This window comes from Halichoerus grypus, chromosome 5 (assembly GCF_964656455.1).
Source record: "Halichoerus grypus chromosome 5, mHalGry1.hap1.1, whole genome shotgun sequence".
Taxonomy (NCBI): domain Eukaryota; kingdom Metazoa; phylum Chordata; class Mammalia; order Carnivora; family Phocidae; genus Halichoerus; species Halichoerus grypus.
The window spans coordinates 69,160,695-69,181,833 of NC_135716.1; the positions used below are offsets into that span (position 1 = coordinate 69,160,695).

The following is a 21,139-nucleotide window of genomic DNA, read 5'->3' on the forward strand; positions in this document are numbered from 1 at the left end:
CAGGTTCTTAAAGCGACACTAATAACAATACCTGATTTTTTAAAATTCTACTGAGCTTTCGGAAAAGCCCATGCAAAAGGCGTTTCTTTGCTCTACATCTCTCCTGCCTTCCCATCCCTTTTGAGACTCATTTTGAGTTTTATCCACTTTTCCATAAAAAGGTTTCAGGACTGTATAAGCCAGGGTTACATAGTGAGGCACACTAAAGGAAATAAAAATAAAAATGCTCTACAGTCTTTTCCAGGGAGACGGAATTCTTGTGATCTGACTTGGTTTTGAAATGTTTTTTCACCAACATGGAAAAAAAAATAACCCCACAAATCCAGCTGAAAGTTGTTTTCTTGTTTTCTCATGTCTACTAAACCAAATCCACTGCATGTACCAGAGCAGTTGCTGTGTTTCCTGTGTCCCCCAGATTGCAACGAGTGTAGTTTCTGGGGCGTTACTATGAACGCTGTATGGGATAAACTCAATGCCCATGGCATCCAGCAAAGAATGAAGCATTTGACCAAGGGATCCCTGGGAAAAACAGCTAGCTGCATGGATGAGAAGATGAATCGGGCAAGTCCTTAAAAAGCATTTATGGATGAAGGCCTCACTTTTCGGGGCACAGCCAAAAGCTCTTACCTGAGCCGTCTGTCCAGCTGACATAGACAGGTGCATCAGTACCTGGGGATTGAATTTGCAGGCCCACAGAGCTTAACTCTGTTCAAAATCCTGTTAGGGTCGGCAAAAGAAACACATAAAGCACTGTGTTCTTAAAGTGTTTTCATTTCAGCCTGAAAGTGTTTATTGTGTCCAGACATATGAAGCCAAATAGAAGACAGTTACATGCATTGTTAACCAGGGTTTACACATGGCAATAATGCTCCACAGACTTTAGTTCTACTTTATGATTTCTCCAGGATTCAGCAGTTACGTGAGGGCCAGGCTGGAGACCTCCAGGGGCCTCATTTTGTGTACCGTGGAGCCCTGCCACCAAGAAACACACCAATTCTCCTGCAAGGGAAGACGAGCCTGAGGCTTTTCCAAATCACGGAAGTCATCTGGAATACCAAACTACACCGATGGCTGAATGAATTTTCTCACCTTCTGTATGAGTTTGCAAGGGCGGCTGTAACAAAGGATCACAGACCAGGCAGCTTAAACAGTAGCAGAAATGTATCATCTCACCGTTCTGGAGGCAAGAAGTACAAGGTCAAGGTGTGGGCAGAATCAGTTCCTTCTGAGGACTCTGAAGGAAGGACCTCTCTCTGTGGCATGTAAATAATGCCCATCTTCTTGGTGTTCTCACATGGTCTTCTCTCTGTGCATGACTGTGTCCTAACCTCCTTTTCCTATAAGGACACCACTCCAATTGGATTAGGGCCCACCCTAATGACCTCACTTACCTTAATTACCTCTGTAAAGACCTTGTCTCCAAATACGGCCACATTCTGAGGTACCAGGGGTTAGGACTGCAACAAGTGAATTTGGTGGGGGGACACAATTCGGCCCATAACACCTTCCTGAAGGTATTTCGATGTCAGATAGCACAACCTTTTAGACGCTTTGTTTTGGGGTTTCTCCATGAAAGAGTAAGACAAACAAATTAACAATTGGGTTTGGGGAAACTAGTCCATGCCTGTGTTTCTTTACCAACTCTTTTAAACTCAGTAGAGTTTTTAGAAACCCACCAAATACTGTATTTGACCCACGCTAGAAAACCACAGGACTAAGGGGGGAGAGACCCAGGGGCAGGTGCTAAGTGCAGGACAGGGTTCCTGGAATCATGCGCTGGCTGCTTGGCCAAGACTTGCAGAACCTGGCACGAAAGCAGGACCACTCCCACAGGGACCTAGCCATTAAAGCCATCTTAATGATAACAATACCAACAAGACATGAACTACAGGGCCGGGATATTCAGAAGAGCTTGCCTTCGGTTACCAGATGAAGGAAAGATGGTTCCACCTGGAAAGTGAACAACCTGACAAAAGAGTCTTTGGTTTTTCCTCACACCGCTGAATGGCAAAGGGGAAGCCTCTTAGGCAGTCCTTCAAGAACAGGATTTTCTGTATTAACTGCAAACTCAGTAACGAGACCATCTAGCAACCCTCAGTCTGCTTTTCTTGAATCAAATGAACAATATTACTTAGGTCTGACTCTTTCTCAAAAGATAAAGTGGTCTTCTAATCTTCAGAGATTTGTAACCTAGCCCACACAAAAGAACTATAAATTATGTGCTTTTGTTCCCAATCTGGTGAATTTTTCCCTTACACTTCTTCTCTGTACCCAGATCTGAAGAACATGCTTAGAAGCAATGGGGAATAGTGCTACAAGGGAGGCAGAGAGGTTTCCCGTTAAGGAGAGAAAGGAGACTTCCTTCCGAAGATGGGGATAACACCTTACCACTGTTTGATCCATGGGACCCGGTGAAGTAAGCTCAATCAATTTTTAAAAGAAGGTTCTAATATCTCGTTTGAATTTATTAATAACAGAGTGGATTGACTGTTGAAATCTTCCTGAAAAAGCACAAAAGAGACCATCCCAAACTCAGCAAAAAGCCTAAAACACCATCTGTTGCTATGTTGAACCATTTGACTGGTGTGGCGGGGGGTGGGGGTGGAGGGAGAGGAGACGGCTGACAAATTGGGAGGCGCTCTCAGACACCCAAATACCCACTCTGAGTCCTCTGCTTTGAGAACCTACCAGAGAAAAGGAACTTCCTGGATGCCTAGTCGGGATGCCTGGATCTTAAAAATGTGTGAAAGCGTGTGAATGGCACCCTTCCACAACTTTACCGAAGCAAGAGAGATTAAACAAAGGTGTCAGAAAAGTTGGGAATGAGGAAGATTTCAATGCTGCTTCGAAAGGACTTTTCCCTCCTGAAACACACACAGTTGATTAGTTATGCAACTATTAAATGGAAAGTACATTTAAACCAGCCTCTAAAACAACGTATGGCTTGCGGTTGCCCCAGCCATGCCAGAATTCAACTCCACTGCAGAAGTGTTGGGGGGGCGGGGGGGGGGGGAGATTTGCCTACAAATAAACTACTTTCTAAACTGCAACACATGGCAAAATTCAGCATTTTAAAGAAAATGGGGTCTTGGCACCAGCCGCCACGGTCTCTCAACATCAGTGTCCTCTTCAAACGGGAACAGGCATGAGCAGAGAATGGCTTTTGGTAATGAAGAATCTGGCCTCCCAGATCCGTCGGGTAAACAGCCGTCTGATTAGATCATCTGGCCTTTACTAAAGAAGAATGGGAGGCGCAGAAAACCACCAGGCCAGAAAACACTCCTCCAGCCTCAACAGCAAATCTCTCTGGGTTGTCCCCGCGACTTCAAGTTGACCCACAACGACAAAGCCCAAGAGAGCCGTTAGCACACTCGCTGAGAGCGTCGTCCTGTCTGTGATTTTTACAGTGATTTGAGTGCCGTGGCCACACTGGGAACTGGTGGGAAGTCCGGGGCCGGCCGCTGTGCCCGAATCAGCCGGCAGGTGGCGCGCCAAGCTACCGACTCCTCCTACCCAGCCGCCAGCAGCTTGGGCCGGCGAGGCAGGCAAGGATTTTGATTCATAAAAAACATAAATTCTACTTGATGAACAATAATAATAAAGGAAATGGAGTACTGGGCACCATAGAGATGAAATTTTAGAGCCCCGAAATCAAGTTATTTGAGATTATTTAATTTAATTTACTAATTTTGAATAACTGTGTGATGTAATGATGCATGGCAGGGCATTTAGGTTTTATAGCTTCTAAATGCTTCTCTTTAGGGTGATTGCACTCAGTTGCACGGTCGCCAGAGAACTCTGTCCCCATCTCCAAGCTGTGTAAACAAATTGAGGAGAGAATAATTACACATTGGGAGAAAGGCAAAGAGACTCTGTTGAGGGGGAGAGAGAGGAGAGCCCCAGCTACAACATTGTCCCCTTTTTCAGGTTAATAAACTACCTCAGAAAAACTCAAAGACCAATGGTAAAGATTTTATTAATCTTAGCACAACAGCTAAGCCTAAGCTAAGCACTTTCCAGGTACTTCTTGAAGTAAAATCCTCATTTCATGATAAAACAATTAAGATCCATAACAATCTTTATATTCACATCTCAATGTTTTAAGTCGGTAAATGTACACCTCTAATAACTTCTCAACCGACAAATTGGGACACTGCAAAATCTAGGAATTCTGTTCATCCTTTGATCCATGAACATTTTCTGCAAGCAGATGTAAAAAGTCCTTTGATAAAAATGCAGCCCCACATTCTCGGCAGCGTAGCTCCAGCGCACACACTCTGTGTTTGCAAAATGTGCGTGTATATCTGCACAAACATAGGGAGTTGCACACCCACAAGTATTAATTCAAATATCTGTGAGTGTGTGCACATATATGGGGACAGAGATGTTGTCTGTGCACCACTCTTCTCTATTGTTTTCAGCATAACTGATTTTGGCACCCGCTCTTTAGCACTTTGGAAGGGCCTTCATTAGCACTGGGATAGTATCCAAAAAGAATCCAGAAAAATCAACACATAGCTGCTCTTGTTCTCACGATAAATGACAGCTTTGGTGGAAAACAACAACAGTCAAGAAGCAAAACAAAAACCAAAAAGCAACAAGAGTAGCAATAACATGAATAGAGGAAGTCAGACATCACTAACTCAGATTTTTTTTAATTTTAATTTATTTATTTATTCCATTTTTACAACTTTCTTCCTTTGATACTAAGCCTCCGGGTACTTCCACGCAATTAAAAATATAAATAGGGAAAGTATCTTAAGGACCCTAGGTGGAAAATAAAAAAAGCAATCATGCAGGCGTATGTCTCTTCACTGATACAGACATGCTTATTATAATCTTAAAAATATGTGAAAGCATGTTAAGTGGTACATTTATGTAATTTTACTGATATGGTATGGCAAAGGCTGACCGTTAAACTACCCCAGCCCCTAAACGGAACGCTGTCCCCTGAAACGTCCGCACCAATAAGCCACAATTCTTTGGAACCAGAGTTCTTAGAAAACAGAATCTCCCTAATTACCCGAAAGTCTTAATCTCAGAATCACGAATAGGAACTCTTGGGTCATTCAGATGCCATGAGAATGTGTAGGGAAAGCAGTAATCTCTCAACTAGTCAACAACTCCATACTATCCAATGTCAGTGTATGTGAATATACCCTCACACAATACCTTCGTAGGTAGATAATAAGTCACGCTTTAAAGAAAAGCAGTCATCAAACTGTAGAAGACTTTGATTCAAAGAGTTAATTCCTTTGCACTTCAGCTGTCAAAACAATAGTGGAAAACTGAAGTGTGCATTGCCCTTTAAGGCTAGTGGCTCTGCCCAGGAGACCAGACCTCCGTGGGTCTTCAGAAAAGAGAGGTTATGGTGCTATTCATTCCTCCATTAGCTCCTTGCCTTCTCTTTCCTCAGTTTCTCCAATTTTGTGAGCTGTTTATACCGGAGGGTTGTGAAATTTTTCAAAGAAAAGAGGAAAGTGGTGAAATGATATGAAGAAGAAGAAGGAGGAGGAGGAGAAGGGGGGAGAAGGGGGAGGAGGGGAAGGGGAAAGGGAAGAGGAAGAGGAGGAGCCCTGCACAATGCTGGTGGTGAGGGTCCAACGGAGGAAAAAGCTGTACATGAGTAGATAGCGAGAGGAGTATCCAAAAGAGCCAAATCTTAAGCCTAAGACATCCTGGAAGTGTGGCTCTGGAGTAAGTCAAAATACAGGAATAGCCAGTAGATCCCAGCAGACAGGAAGCAAAGGTCTCCAAATTAATCCATTCATTCCACAAATATTTATTAAGTGCCTCTGATGTGACTGGCACCGTGTTAAGCACTAGGCATATAAAGGTAAACAAGATATTTCTTCTCGATGTCTTTCTTATGTAGAAGCACCACCACCATTTTGTCTGACTTTTAACTGCGCAGTGCACGAAATCCTCTAATTCCGAAGGCAGAGGTTGAAAACCTTGTGAGTCTGTGCACGGAGAGGAAACTGAGCCCCAGAGCGCCAGGGTGGTGTGTGCTTGGCAGCACCTTCACCCGTCTTCCCTTCTCCCCCTGATCACTGCACGCCGAACACAGACCCTCTCAGGGGCTAAGTAGTTGTTCCGTATGTAGCCTAAGTATCTGTCGACAACAGTCATCCCTAGAAGCAGCTCCATTTCACCCTATTGCTGATAATTATTATGAATAAGCTAACACAATCTCATGTTTGACAGAATTGTCTCACTCCCCAAAAAGGACCAGAAAGCCAATTGAAAGGTTTCTAAAAGGAGGAAAGATTCCAAGTAGAACGGAGGCTACTTCTCAACAGCCTATTCAATGACCCTTCTCTCTTTCGTCTCCCCCAAGATGAGGAGAGAAGCAGTCTGGCGTTTGGCAGGGAGACCAATGTCAACACTCTATATTTACTTATTTATTGGCAGTTTGGAAGGCAGCCACCATTTATGGTCCTTCATTCCCAAATAGAGGGAGCAATGATTCCTGCCAACAATGTGTCCATGCCACCTGACTGCCCTCTCTCTACACAAGCCAAGAGGGGAATGGGTCCAGGTTGTTCACTGTTGGCCGCCATATTTATAACACTTATAATGCTGCCTGTACTCTAAAAGACCCCAACTGGAGAAGATAGTGGGCTGCAACTCCCTGACATGGTTTAGCTCTCACAGAAGCAAGGTTTAGATAGGCAGAACCCGACTCTATCCATACCCAGACACACAACCCCAATATTGATATTCTCTTTGGAAGTGTGATGTAAAGACGTTGGAGAGAGTCCCAAAGAGTTTCGTGTACACATGGATGATGATATGTTTGGGAAATTGTCCTTCTGAGAAAAGACCAAATAAATTGGGATTTGTTTGGGGATCAGAAAGAGACAGCTAGGATGGGGATGTAAAAACTAAAGCAGTCTTTAGAACGATATTAGGAGAGTGAGATTGTCTTTGAATGAGAGCAAACAGAGGTTTTCAACTTCTAGCACAGCTAGAACAAGAGAAATCAGAAAATTTAAAAACCAGATGGGCCATTAGCCGTTATCTGGTCTGACCTCTTCATTTAACAGATGATGCAGTTTATTTTTTAGGAAAAGACTCTGGACCTAGATGTAGGTCCCCTAAGTCTAAATGCAGTGCTGGATTCTCACAACTGACTGACACTCACACCAGAAGGATGAGTTTAGACATTACTAAAAGCACAGACACATGTCACCAAAGGCACTCAAGCCACAAGTTAAATTCTGGACCAAGGTAAGCAAGTTTGTTCAATCAGGAGCCCAGCACAGCCCGGGGCCAGGAGTCCAGAGACCTCCTGAGATCTTCATGACGGAGAAGGCAGCTCTTAGTAGACTGCCTCTATTACTGCTTTTGAAAGCAACCTGACTATGGCAATAGGAGGCAGGGCAAGTTCGACCAGTCGAGGACCTAGGAGAATGTGGTTTTATTCATCGTTGGATCAAGCCTAGTTAGGAAATCCAGGGAGCCTCCTAGACAAGCAGCTCAGCTGTGGCTTCCCAGGTTGTCCACACTTGTGGGCAATTTCATGGGAAGCAGGTTGTGGACACAGCGCGTAAGCTGCGAAACCTCAGTCGGCCTCCACCGCGGCTGCAGCATGAAATTTCCCGTTTGCTCCACAACCTCTGAATTCAAAGCGGAATTGCCACCAGCTGTGCTTTCAGCTTTCTCCTTTGCAAGTGAAGAGCAAAACATCTTTGATGATAATGTGGGTGGAAGGAGATTTAGGGAACCCCTCCTCTGCTGAGAGTTAGTCAAGGTTGACCAAAGTCAAAGTCAACCAAACCACTGGAGCTGTCATCTGCTCTCCAAGATGACATCCTATGGAGTCTGATAAAGATGGAACGGTGAGACTGGACCGGAGGTCAGAAAAGATTGGAGGTCTTATTTTTCCATTAAGACAGTATCCAATCAAGGTATAGGTGTGTCCACGGGAGAAACGTGACCTGGACACTGTCAGCAGTTTAGACATTAATTAGTGTGGCAGAAATGAGGTAGGTGACAGACTTTCGGCTTCTGAAACACTTCACTCTCCTTTTCACCCTGTGTCTTGTGCACACCATTCCTTCTGCCGTTTCCAACCCATTTTCCATCCCCACTCAGTCAACTCCTGCTCATCCTTTAAAAGCCAACACAAATATCTTCTCAGCGAAATCCCCCGGTGTCTCCAAAACAGAATGAGGCACTCCGTCCTCCGTGATTCCAAATAAAAAATATTATGTATTATACATATATATTTAACACCGATCACATGAAACTGTAAGAAATGGTAAGGAGGGAAGATAACTGAGCTCTGGGGTCAGGGATAAGAAACTCTACACCCCAACTCTTCTATCAACAAGCTCTGTGTCCTTGAACAAAGTATCCAATCTTCCTGATCCTTAGGGCAAGTCTATCTATACAATGGGGACAATAATGCCAACTTTGGAATGTTCTTGTGAAGATGACATGAGATTGGCAAATAAAGCCCCTAGCACTGGGCCAGTCTCACAGTCAATACTCTATAAATTAGTCCCCTTACCTTCCTCCTCCCTCCAAAGGCAAAAACATGCCTTTCATCGTGTGTCCTCAGTGTTGAGCACGAAACATACTAGAACATTCTAGGGACCTAATACATGCAATCATCAGTGAATATGAGAACTAAGGACAACTAGGGGCCAGTTTTCAATCATAAAATGTCAAGCTTAGAAATGGCCCTAAACCAATAGCCTTTGACCCAATGATCATTGCAGGGGAAGCTCAGAAAGGGCAAGCAGTGGGGCCGGAATGAGCCCCCCTCCTCTCCTAGGTCCAGGTCAGGGCTCTCCCACTCTTTCCCGCTGCCAGCTCAAGCTCACCTGCTTCTAGGTGACGCAGCCCAGAAGCTGCGTGAGCCTTCCCGGGACAAGTTAGAACCGGCCTCTCCGCCCATAGACCTGGAGACCGGTGCCAGCCTTTGTGGCTGTTTGAATATGAATCCCCTCCAGCTATTCGCGGTTAAAGGCAATTTCTCATCATCCACACTAACACGGCTTCATTCAAATTGGAAATGATAGATGATTAACAGGCATGAGAAACCGTGTTGTGCTACATTCAGAAAGGATGCAAATGACAAAAACATGTTGCCTTCTGGATAGGCAGGGAAATGGCGTATAGCAGAACGCACCCGGCTCCTTGCACCTCCGTGTCTGGCTAGACGGTTTTATGGCATTTAGCAGCACTGCGCGAAAGCACCCACAGCATACCATAACTCTCACAAAACAGCGTTTTCATGTGCTAATGGCAGCTGAATCAGAAACACATGGATTTAATTTCCTTCAAAATACCCACGGGTATAAAAATCAATGCAGGCGAGCCATTTGGCTAACTGTACTGGGGGCTTTTCTGAGCCCAAAAATGGCGAGAAATTGTCGGAGATGGCTGGTGAGCCCCAAATCCCACCAGGCTCAGCCCTCCCCGAGCACAGCCCTGGCCCTAATGCGCTGTGAAGCCCCGGCTGTCTTTTTGGAGAGAGGCAGGTGCTTGCTGCGTGGTACCTTGCCGGCTGCCATCTCTGCACATTTCCTACTTTCCGCTGTTAGTTCATTTGCTCAGCCTCTCCCGCCACACAGCCATCAGGGAGATCTCATTTTGGCAGCAGATCGGGATCCCTGCCTGAAAGTTGATAGAGGTTGAGCTATTTGCAGAAATAATGCTTTCCAGACGTACTAAACAGTACCCCTCTTTCCAGATGGAGTGGCATTAGTGTTGCTTCCAGCCATTTCCTCACCTTCTGGTATACTTGTCAGTTCTCCCATATGCACCACAAGCCTTCCGTATTCTGGGGAATCTCAGAAAACTGCTCAGACCCTCAGCTTCTCATCACTTGCACATACAAGCAAGTGCACACACACACACGCACGCACACACACACACACATTTACACAGGCTCGGCTTTTATGTATGCACATACAGTTTTCTCCCCCTCACCCACCCACCTCCTGGGAGTCAACGTAGATTTTCAAGAGAGCTAATCACTAAATGTGATAGTTGAGCAGCCCAGGGAATTAGACAGGCATGAATCGGTGGGACATCCAAAAAGTCCCTTGGCTTTCAGGGAGGTGTTTCCACCAGCACTAGTCATCAATGTCGATGTTATTCACATTGCCTTTTGGTGGCCTCTAGTTTTGAATGTCGGGGGGGGGGGCACCTTGGTGAAGAGGCTCCTCCCTAGAAAGGAGCCCAGAGGCTTTTTCCCCAAGATAAATCTGTTGAGAGCTGGATTAAGCCTCTTTGTGTGATGGCCGATACATAAGACACTTTGTTTGGACTGAGGGACCCCAGAATATCAACCCCACGTGCATTTCCTTACTGAGAAATTGTCCTGCCTGCCATATTGTATTAGCTCTGGGTGGTTTAAACACGCCCAGGCCAGAAATCAGGTTACTTCAAACAGGCCATATATCGAGCTCCTTCCCGGCTCTGCGATCTGATGCTCTCAGGAGTCTGGACGTGACTTTCACGCACTCGCGTCTTCAGTCTGGTGGGCCGATGGAACAGTGCTCCGCATGGGTGGCAGCCCCGTATGGAAACCGTCCTCACTTTTCTACATTTTGCCATTCTGCTTCCTCTTCTACTTCCCTCCTGAAACTGAGCTTTCTTTTTCAAGGGGGAGAGCAGAGAGCGGAAGGGAATGGAATGTTTTACACACATGCAGAGTTTCCCTCTCCCATTGCTCTCTTTTCTCAATTTGGCTGACTTTGGTCCCTGAGTGTGTTCAGGATGGATATGCACTCCCCCACAATCTAAGATCTGCTCTGTTTCCATTCTCACAGAGTAAAGACCCATGCATCCTGGAGTGGGTGAGGGATCAGGGTTAGCTTCTCAGAAGAGCCTGCCATTGGAAGCTCTCAAAGCTACTACATATCATGAAAGTCAGGTTGAACAACCAAGGCCAATTACTAAACATGACAAAGACAAGATACAACAGAAAATGCATTAAAGCAAAATACAAATCATTAGATATAACTGATACCTTCCTCCTCAACTCTTCAATTATTACACAGAGTCAGTATATCCTGTGTGACCTTGGGCAAGTTACTTAACCTCTCTGTGCCTTGGATTCCTCGCCTGTAATACACTAGTTAACACTAGTAAATCCCTCACAGGTTTGTTGTGAGGATTAAATGAGATAAGGCATATAATTTGCTGAGAACAAGGTTGGAGGGTAGTGAGTGGTCTCTAAGTGTAGGCTCACAACCAAACCATAAATTTTCTTACTACCTCCAGGAAACCTTCCTTCCTATCACCTTCCAGGCTTTTTGAAACTGAAAAAACCTTGGCTGTCAACCTGGCGATTGCCACTGGTAGATTTGGTATTTATCACACTTCTTGGGTCATTGTCATTGATGCTCTTGTCTTTGTATGAGTTGAGTTACTCATGGTTAGGCTTGTTCCCGAGAAATATGGTCCTCAATGATGAGCTACTTCTTCTAGAAGGGCACTGTCCTGGCCATCTCAAGAAAGATGGCACACAAAAGCAACAACAAAAAGCTTTTTACAAGTTACAGTAATTTTTCTTAACATTTCATAGTTTTTAGAGATTTTATTTATTCATTTGAGAGAGAGAGATATATAGAGAGAGAACATGAGCAGGGGGAGAGGCAGAGGGAGAGGGAGAAGCAGGCTCCCTGCTGAGCCAAGAGCCCGATGTAGGGCTCCATCCTGGGACCCCGGGATCATGACCTGAGCTGAAGGCAGACGCCCAACCATCTGAGCCACCCAGGCACCCCTTTCTTAACATTTCAAAATGCATCTTATTGCTTAATTGGTGCATCTGTACAGTTTACCAGTACAAGTCAACTAGTCCATGTTCATTTTCTTCATGCCCACACTCTTTCATTTTTGGAAGTCCTCAAAAGCAAAATATTGCCCTCTCTGATTCTTTTTACTACTGCTATTGATAAAAGGCAATGAAATGTTTTAGTCACCACCCCTCAAGCCAGGCTTCTGATTACATTACGAGCCTTGCTCATTAATGCAGGGATGGGATGCAGAGCAGAAAGGAGGGGTATCCATTCCGCCCGCCATGGGAGTAACCAGTTGATCGGCAAGACACACCAGCTCCACGAGGGGGAATACCTTCAACAATTCCATCAACATTGATTTACTTTAGCCAGGTGATATTTTAATGAGCCAACCCCAGCGCTCCCTGGATGACACGACTTCTCACACTAAGAGAGCATACCGCCTTTAAAAGAAAAAAAAAAAAATCACAAAAAAAGCCAGAGAGTTGACACTTGCAGATGAGTCTAATTCCCTTTGTCCTGTGGACATGCGCTGTGTTGGGAGAGCTCCAAGAGCATCGAGCTGATTTTTGCTGTCATCGGAACTGACCCTCAGGCCCCCAGGAGGCCCACAGCCTGTCGGCTACAGTGACAGGGAAGGGAGCCAAGCTTCAACTTGGGGTCCTCAGATGTGTAGCACAACAGGCTACGTCCAACCCTGACGAGGGCAGCTGGATCACATGAATTTTTAAAGTAAAACAACTGATTTTGTTGGGGGGGGGCGGGAGTGGGGGTAGTGGAGCTTGCAATTTCCCCCTGTGAAATCCCCACAGAAGAAATGCACAGACCCAGCATGTTGATTTTGGCATCGGCACACACGGTCCCTCTGTTCTGAAGATGAGCTGACACGTGCAGATTTGCAGATCAGCCATTTCAAAAGGTTAATTAAATATTACCATTGTTTTCCGAGCTATTAATGTATGTTCTTTCTTCATGTGAAAGGCTTCTCCCCACTCAAAAATCAGGGTTTGGATTTTCTTCCCAATCCCTTCCCCTGTTAAAACCTGGAAAGAGAGTGACTGAGGGGCCTAGAGAGAGAGAGAGATTCCCAGACCAGAGGCAAAATACAGTTTGGAGCTGAGGAAGGAGCGACTGTGGCTGGCATTATCTGAAGCAGAGCCCTTGAAACACATTCTCAGCTGCAGCTGGGGATTAGAATTATGTCATTCCAGGAAGGTTCTAGAAAGGGGCCAGGAAGGAACCCCTGCTCTTTCCACCTTTATTTATTTGCCGACATAATTGACCACACTGGAGCTCAGGAACGTGGCAAGCTTTGGCCTTCGGTGGTTCTGGGGGAGGGTCAGCAGGTGCATCGGCCACAGGGCCAGTGAGGACTGAGGCAGGGACGCATCCCACTTTGCAACATCTGTCTGTCCCCTGCCACTTCCAAATGCTGTGGTTTTCTCTCTGCCTGAGGCATCCAGAGGTTGGCAGGACAAGGCCTTCGTGTGCACGGGAGAGGGATTCCAAGATGGACGACAAGGGATAATAAGACAGAGGTCAGGGAGAGGACAAGGTTTCTCTCCGGCAGGAAGTGCCACCCTCTGTGACTGCAGTTTACAAGAACCCCCGCGCCAGGATGAGCACAGCAGTCTGCAGGAAATCTCTCCAGACAACCCATCTTCCAGGGCAAGCAGGACATGTTTTGTTTGCAAAGTAATAATGCCTCCCTAGATGTGGGGAGGAGACAGCTAACCTAACAGTGTAATGAATGGAAAACAAAGGGGCAGAACGAAGGCAGGTGACAGAGGGTTGCTGCAGGCAGGTGGGGCCTGGCACGGATGGAAAGAGGAAGGGAGCCCATCAGTCCCAAGTCTGGTCATGGATAAAGCTGGAAGCGTATCCGCACAGTCACGCCTACCCCGAATATCTGTCTACCCGCCCATCCGTATACACACCATGAGGGCTGAAATTTCATCAGCAGAGGGCTACGTGGCAGTATAACGCGGTGATTACGAATGCAGACTCTGCAGTCAGAAGACCTGGGTTAAAAACCCATCTCCATCACTCTCTGGCTGGGTTTCCTTAAGGTTTTTCATTCCCTAATGTTTCCCCTTTTTTAAGTACAAATTGCTATACTGTAGGGTTGTTAAAATGATAAAATGAACAAAAAGAAAAGAGTAGGGAGGGGGTCCAGTGTTGGGTAAGTGCTCTTGAAATAGGAGGAAAGAAAGGGAGAGCAAATCCTGGAAAAGCAGAGGGTAGAGGAGGAGAGTACCAGAGGAAGAAGAGGAGCACAGAAGGGGAGGGCCTAGATACCTTTGACCTTCTGGAACCATCTGTTAGCAAGCCATCCCAGGGTGTCATGGGTGCAGCTTCCCTGGATGAGCTCATTCGGATCTCCTGCAGTCTTGACCCAGTGTCCTATCCACTGCATCTGCCCCAACGTGGTCTCCCTTGCTGGTAAGATCACCTTGACTCACTACCCACACCCAGAGCTGAGCCCCTGCACACGTGCGAGGCTTGGAGGTAACCAGGCAGGCTGGGATGGAAGGCACAAAGGGGAACGCACACTTGCACAGGCTGAAGCCATCAAAGAGGAAGGACAAGCACACAGGTCCTCAGCATGTTTAAGTTCTGAGAGGCAGCCTCCAGAGAACAGCGCTAGATCTCCTGCAAGATTGGTGCTTGGGGGACAGGTGTGAAAGGAAAGCCATGTCACAGATAGGGGGATTTGGGGCTGTATTCTCTCCAACCAGGTACATACTGGGACCTAACTCATGCTAGACTCTTAATAAAATGTCGGAATGCATTGGAGAAACCCCTGACCGGATCCTGCTCCTCATGGAGCTTCTATCACAACACAAAGAAACAGAGACTGTGAATCACAGGGCACTGTGCTGGAGAGTAGGGGACATGATCAGGTGCTTAGAGCCAGGGGAGAAATCCAGCAGAAAGCCCGTTCCAGGCAGAAGAACAGCTAGTCCAAATAGGCTGGTATGGTGGATGCCCTCAGAGTTGTCTGCTCAGCCTTTAACTACCCCCATCCCCACCCATGAGCAAGTGAGCAGCAGTGAGGACACAATCTAGCCCACTGGCCACCACTAACTGATGTGAAGGTGGACAGAACCCTAATTCCCTGGCTCTGGGCCAGTTGGTCTAGAAGCAGACTCCTGACCAGGGTTGCCATTAACTAATAAAAATATAGGATATCCAGATACACTTGAATTAGTTTAAGTATATCTCATGCAACTTTTGGGAGATACTTATAACTTAAAAATGATGAATTGTTTCTCTGAAATTCTAATGTATTTGGGCAAGCCTATATTTTATCTGGCAACCCTACTCCTGACCCAACTGGGATCCTCAAGAGAGTGCCTTCTGTAGGATGCGGTTAAAAGACAACTGAGTAAGCCTCTCTCCAGGGGCTGAAAGTGCAAGATGTTTTCTGCCATATGAGGAAAGCCAACCTACCAAAGGAGAGAATCAAACGAAGTCAGAAGTCAGTGAGAAGCAGAGACAAAGGGAACAAGGATACTGGTGACATTTGAGGCCAGATTCCAGTCTACTCCCTGTCCTTCCTACAGCTTGGTATTCTGCTCTATTTGGTGGACCCTATTCCCCACCCACCTCACCCTCACTCCCAGCTCCTATAGACAGGGAAGAAAGCAGAGGCATTTTAATTCATCAGCTCAAAGGTTATAAAGTTAAGCAAACGCACCTTTAGCACAATAAGGCCAGGGTTACCATGTTAAATGGTATGTGGTCAAAGCCATATTACAGGAAGAAATACCATTTCTTATATAGATCAGATGGGGTGTTCTTCAAGAGGAAATTAAATGAATTATACTTGATTTTTAAATTTAAGGAAAACACAAACCAGAGTTGAAACACCCACTTCTCCCCACCCCACCTTGTCTACAGAGCCCAAAGTTCTCTTGCAAACCAAGCAGAAAAACTCACTGATAGAGCATGGATACATAAAGAGCCTAAAATTTGTATGACAAATTATTTGCCATAAATCATAGACCCCGGGTGTATATCCTATAAAGAGGTCCTATAAACCAGTAAGAAAAACATGATGGGCACCTCCCTCCAAAAATAGGCAAGGGGGTATTTGCAAAAGAAATATGAATTTTTAATAAAAATATGAAAAAAATTTCAGACTCATTATTAAGCAAATAAATATAACAAAAACATCAAAGTTCCCTTTTAGACTATTATATTGGCAAATTAAGTAAATTAGTTCTACTGAAAGCTAGCCAGGGTGCAATAGAGTGAGCACTCTTTTGCACTAGCGGTAAATCCCTAATATACAGTATACCAGTGGTATATCCCTAATGTGCAGTATACTAACAGTATATCCCTAATATGCAGGATACAAACTGTATATCCCTAATGTGCAGTATACTAACAGTATATCCCTAATATACAGTATAGCAGTGGTATATCCCTAATGTGCAGTATACTAACAGTATATCCCTAATGTGCAGGATACAAACTGTATATCCCTAATGTGCAGTATACTAACAGGACATCCTTAAGGTGCCGTTTACTAATGGTATATCCCTAATATACAGTATACCAGTGGTATATCCCTAATATGCAGTATACTAACAGTATATTCCTAATATACAAAGGACTTCTGCAAAATAATAAATGACAAAGACCCCAATAGAAAAATGGGCAAAGGGTTTGAATAGGCAATTCATAGAAGTGATGCAAGTGGTCAGAGTAGGTTAGATAGAGACATACATTTCCATTTACATGGGGATTTGGATTTAGATAAGTGCTCCTCCTCACAGTCCAGGAAGGTCAAGATGAAATGAGATACCAGTTCTTGGCCTCTGATATCATAAGTACTGATAACTTCTATTTCTGGGAAGGGCTTTGGGGAATAGCCAGTCTCGCACAGGCTCTCGGTAAGGGACATAAATATTCTTACACCATTTTTAAAGGATAATTTAGCAATATCTATTTAAAGCACCTGAAATCTCTGACATCTCTGTTTCTTCTTTCAAGATAGAAAACTGTTGTTTACCCTCTGCCTCGTGAAAGGAATTCCCAATTCTTACTATCTCAGGAAATAATTGTTACCCTGTGGTCCCCTCTTCTCTAATTTAAGAAACACGTTTTAAAATTTTGCAAACCATGGCGTTATTTTCCATTTTCTGTGTTTTGATCCATTTTATCTATATTCCGGGCAGTCTTTGATGAATCATCTCTCCTTTTTTTAACACTCCATTAAGAATGTGGTGACCAATGTGGGCACAATGTTATTCTAAAAAACAAAGCTTAAATGCCAAAGACCGTACCAGAGTAACAGCGTTTTCAGCAAAGATGGGGAAATAGCGATTGCGCTCAAGTGGAAGCGGATGTCCCACATCCTGGGCATGCAAGTAGCCCTGCTACTACATGGCCCGTTCCTCGTCTTCCTTCCTTGGAATTTTTCCCACTGCCCCTTCAACTAAGCACCATATTCCCTCCTTCAAGGTTTCCTTCGTTCCTGGGCAGGAGGCCCTGTGCCTGGAATCCTGCCCCATCCCATCTCCGCAAGCTGTCTCCTGCAATCATTCTACCAGCTCCTGAGATCCTGCTTCCTCCACAAAGCCCTCCCCAGCTGAGAGCCAAGTGATTCTCCTCCAGCTCCCCACCTGTTCTGAGCCACTGCACGCTCCCTCTCTCCTCCTCCCATTGTTTGTACTGAATAGCAGTGGGCTCGGTGATGTCCTGTCCACGAAATGGCTGCAGTGCTCTGCTCGTCCTTTCCTATGCCCGTCTGCATCCGTGACGGCCGAGGCCGAGTTTATAAATGTGCTTTGCTCAGATCAGCAATGCGAGAAGCTGTGGAGTGACGGTTGGTGTTCTCCCGAGATCACCTTGCACAGCATCCCCAAGGATCAAAGTTCTGTGGCTTGGTAAACCAGGCTTACGTTTAGGGTCAAGTGTGCTCCCCGTGAGACTTACTTCAACCTTTCTGGGTCTGGCTCAAGTGTCCTTGGGACAGAGTAATGCTGGCTTAAGCTGGCAAGCTCCGAAAATTAAACTAATGATTGTGAGTTTAGTGGAATGGAAGAATGGCTTTTTTTTAAGTGGTTAAAAATATCACTAACAACTGAATCTAAATATTAGAATCCTTCTTCCCTCAATTATATTTTCCTCTTTCATGATTCAGCATCATTTTAATTGAACTGGATCCCTCAAGACTAAAAATCTGGTATCTAGGACTATAAAACACCTTCAGTTGGTAAAATAGGTGGGAAGTTTGCTTTAAATCCTTTTTTAGATTTTTGTCTCTACCCACCATTAAAATTAATTTCATACCCATTTTCCCCCTTGTACCTTTGGGGAAGAAGCTTGTTTTTATAGCTTTCTCCTAATGTCAAAACAAAAGCTCCCTTATACTGCTTAGAATCTCGAGATCTTTTTCCAACAAAGAGGAAAACAAATGTGTTCGAATTAAGGCAACTGGGGACGTTACTGGATCACTGCAGAATACAGAACCAACCATCTTCAACTTGTATGAACTGGTAGCTCCAACATTAATGGACAACATGAGAGAGGAGAATGCCAAGAAACACACAGTTTTCTCACTCACTTATTTTTAATTTTTTCCTAAAGTGTTGTATGGGTTTTTGTAAGCCACAATTTGAATTATTTGCAGCTTAGAGTGAGACACAAAGATCTTTTTACAATATCATATCAAATTTAATTCTGTACTCAATGATGCGGTGAAGAGCAAGGGATTTTTGTTTCCTTCCCCACACCCCCACCCCGCCTCCGTTGAAAGGAAACAAGAGAAACAGAACAAGCTAAGGGTCCAGATCTCTGGGCCATGTGAGTAATGTTTTCGTATTTTATAGAAGCTCTGACAAAAATACTCCAAGGAGGACAAACAATAATATATAATAAATTATAGATGCTGGAAAACTGAAGGACATTATGCTTCAGCATTTCTGCCTTCTAATAAACCAGTGGGATGAGATGCCCTTCTTCATCTGTCTGCTTGCAGAGCGTTTGTTCATTCACACCCACTGTGTCGTGGGTCACCTGCACAGGACCTCGGCAGACAGACTGTAAAAGGTGAGTGGCCGCTGACTGCTGAACCCTGCCTCCCTCCTCCTCGGGCCATCTGATTTGGTCCAAGGGCATCCTTGAGAGTGGGGACAGATGAGCGATGATTCTCCTCTCCGTTGCAAGGAGGGGCCGTGGAGACCCACAGGTCCCAGTCTCTGCAGAACCTTTGTCGGCATCAAGGTCTCAGTCCCTCCCACACCAAGCTGACAATCCCGTCCCCAAATCCAGAAGATCAGCAATAATTGATTTGGCTTCTGGCCCGTACCCTTCTGGTGCAATAGCAACAGCACAGTTCACTAGCTCTTTGCGATTCCTCCCTGCCCTCCCTTAAAGAGAACTCTCGTGTCTGATTAAAATCGGTAATGCGCTGGTCCTGGAGTGAAGAGGTGCTATTTATTTCTGTCAAGTTCTGCTTGGAAGGTTTGAGGCTTCCTCCTACCAGACATTTTACTAGTAAACAGAAAAGTTACCCATATTGTCATGCTTGCCCTGACCTGCAAGCTCGTGAACAATAAATCTTAATTACAGTTAAATGCCAAAATCTGCAAAGAATGAGACAGCACTAGTCAATTGTGAATTGGTCCGACTCCTGCCTCGGCTGGTGCAGCTGCAGGAATACATAAATTAGTTTGTGATTTGTTTGTGCTGGAACAATCAGTCGAGGCTGTTTCTTAAGAGGGTTTCCAGTATCAGTGGACGTACTGGCATTCATCCTACTGCCACGTCAGATGCAGGTGGCATCTGGGAAGTTTTATTTTAAAGGACTTTCAGCATTATGCTCGGGTTAATAAGAAAGCGCTATTTCTAAATATCTCGGCAGTTTTCCAAAATAGGGCTCAGTCTCCTGACATCTGCTCTGTCCATACTTGGTACCTTTGGGTTTATTCGGGGAACAGCTGAATAACCTTTTGTTAGTAATCTCCTTTTTGCACCGTACTGGGCCACTGGAGCACGAGGCAGGCAACCCATGCAGGAGCTTTTTAAATTTTTTTTTCCCCCTGCTGCTGGAAAGCTCATGAGCTCCTTGGTATTCAAGTGTTTGCTTGTCATAATGCTAAATAAAGCCACCCTGTTGTCCCCTTGCCTGGGTCCTCTTGACATATTGGCACCTATATGCAAGAATTAGAAAGGTGATTGCAGACATAACTCTGTTCAATGGCTCCAGGCTGTTCTATCAATTCTGAGACTGACAGGAGATAGGAGATGGAACTGGGAAGAAAGAATGGAGTTTGGGCTGCTGGGTGCTTTGTCCCATGAATCAATCTGCAATTTACTCATATTATTTTAGATGAAGATCCTGTTCTCATTGGGAGTCAATCATCTGCTAGATGCCCTTACCAGCCGTTTTCTAAATAATAAGGCAGGCCCTGCTTCCCCGGGACTCTGGAAGCAGCGCAGGGTAATGGCAAGGCCCCGCGATGAGGTGCTATTTCACTAATTACGAGGTGCTGTGTAAGTGGGTGAGAGGGAAGTAGAAAAACCCTTTCTCAACGGAGGTGGCGGGGGGGGGGGGGGGGGGGAGGAGGATTACAAAAGAGGCAGAAATAGGTTCTTTCTGTTGTGTTTTTAAAGAGAATGAGGGAGGGGGCATTCCTGAGGACTGAAATGGCCATGTCAGTTTCACTCGGGAGCCCCGCTCTCCTGCCAGAGGGTCCTGCCCCCCCACCCCTACCCCGGCCCCTGGGCCCCTCCGCGCCGCCGGGCTCTTCCCGGCTCTCGCAGGGCCCCATCCTGTCACCAGCGGTCCTGCTTCCTGTTTGTGTTGCCGCTTTGTTGCTTCCTGGTGGTCAGCCGGAGCCGCCCTTCTGCTGAGCCTCCACCCTGGGACTGGCTGTCTTCCCAGCCCTCTCTTGCGCTAGCAAATCTGTCTCTGGCTCCCCCGAAGCGCACGGTTGTTGTTGTTTTTTTTTTTAAAGGCCCCGTCCTAGCACAGGAGTCCTGGCCCCCAGGCGCCTGGTCCCCGGGCGAGGCCCCGCCTGTCACTCGCGCTCCGGATCCTCTGCGGCCCTTTCTCGGAGAGCGGGGGCAAAGCATGATTGCATTTGCGACCCCTCACCTGCCCTTTGTCAGGCCTTTGAGGAGGAGGCAAGTGTTGTTGCCCCTTTTCACTGAATGAGAAAGAGACCCGGGGAGACTGAAGGGGAAGAGTGGGAGGCGCACCCAATCTGTTCACCCAGACTGCACGCGGGGGGCATCCACGCTCGCTGCTAGCACCCACCCCACACCCGGTCTCCACCGCGTGCCAAGCCTCCACATGCCTTATTGCATTTAATCTACACAAGCGCTTTGTCAAGTAGGTGTTAGTTTTATTTTAAACCAGG

The 21,139-nt window shown here is 45.7% G+C and overlaps 1 long non-coding RNA gene across 2 annotated transcripts in view; it reads right to left on the reverse strand.

Moving 5' to 3' along the window:
* Positions 1-21,139, reverse strand: part of LOC118529594 (uncharacterized) — a 108,504-nt gene that overhangs the window by 39,518 nt on the left and 47,847 nt on the right. For both annotated transcript variants that reach the window (XR_013447884.1, XR_013447883.1), the window contains exon 7: positions 628-717. This is a non-coding gene — a long non-coding RNA (uncharacterized LOC118529594). The remainder of the gene's footprint in view (positions 1-627; positions 718-21,139) is intronic.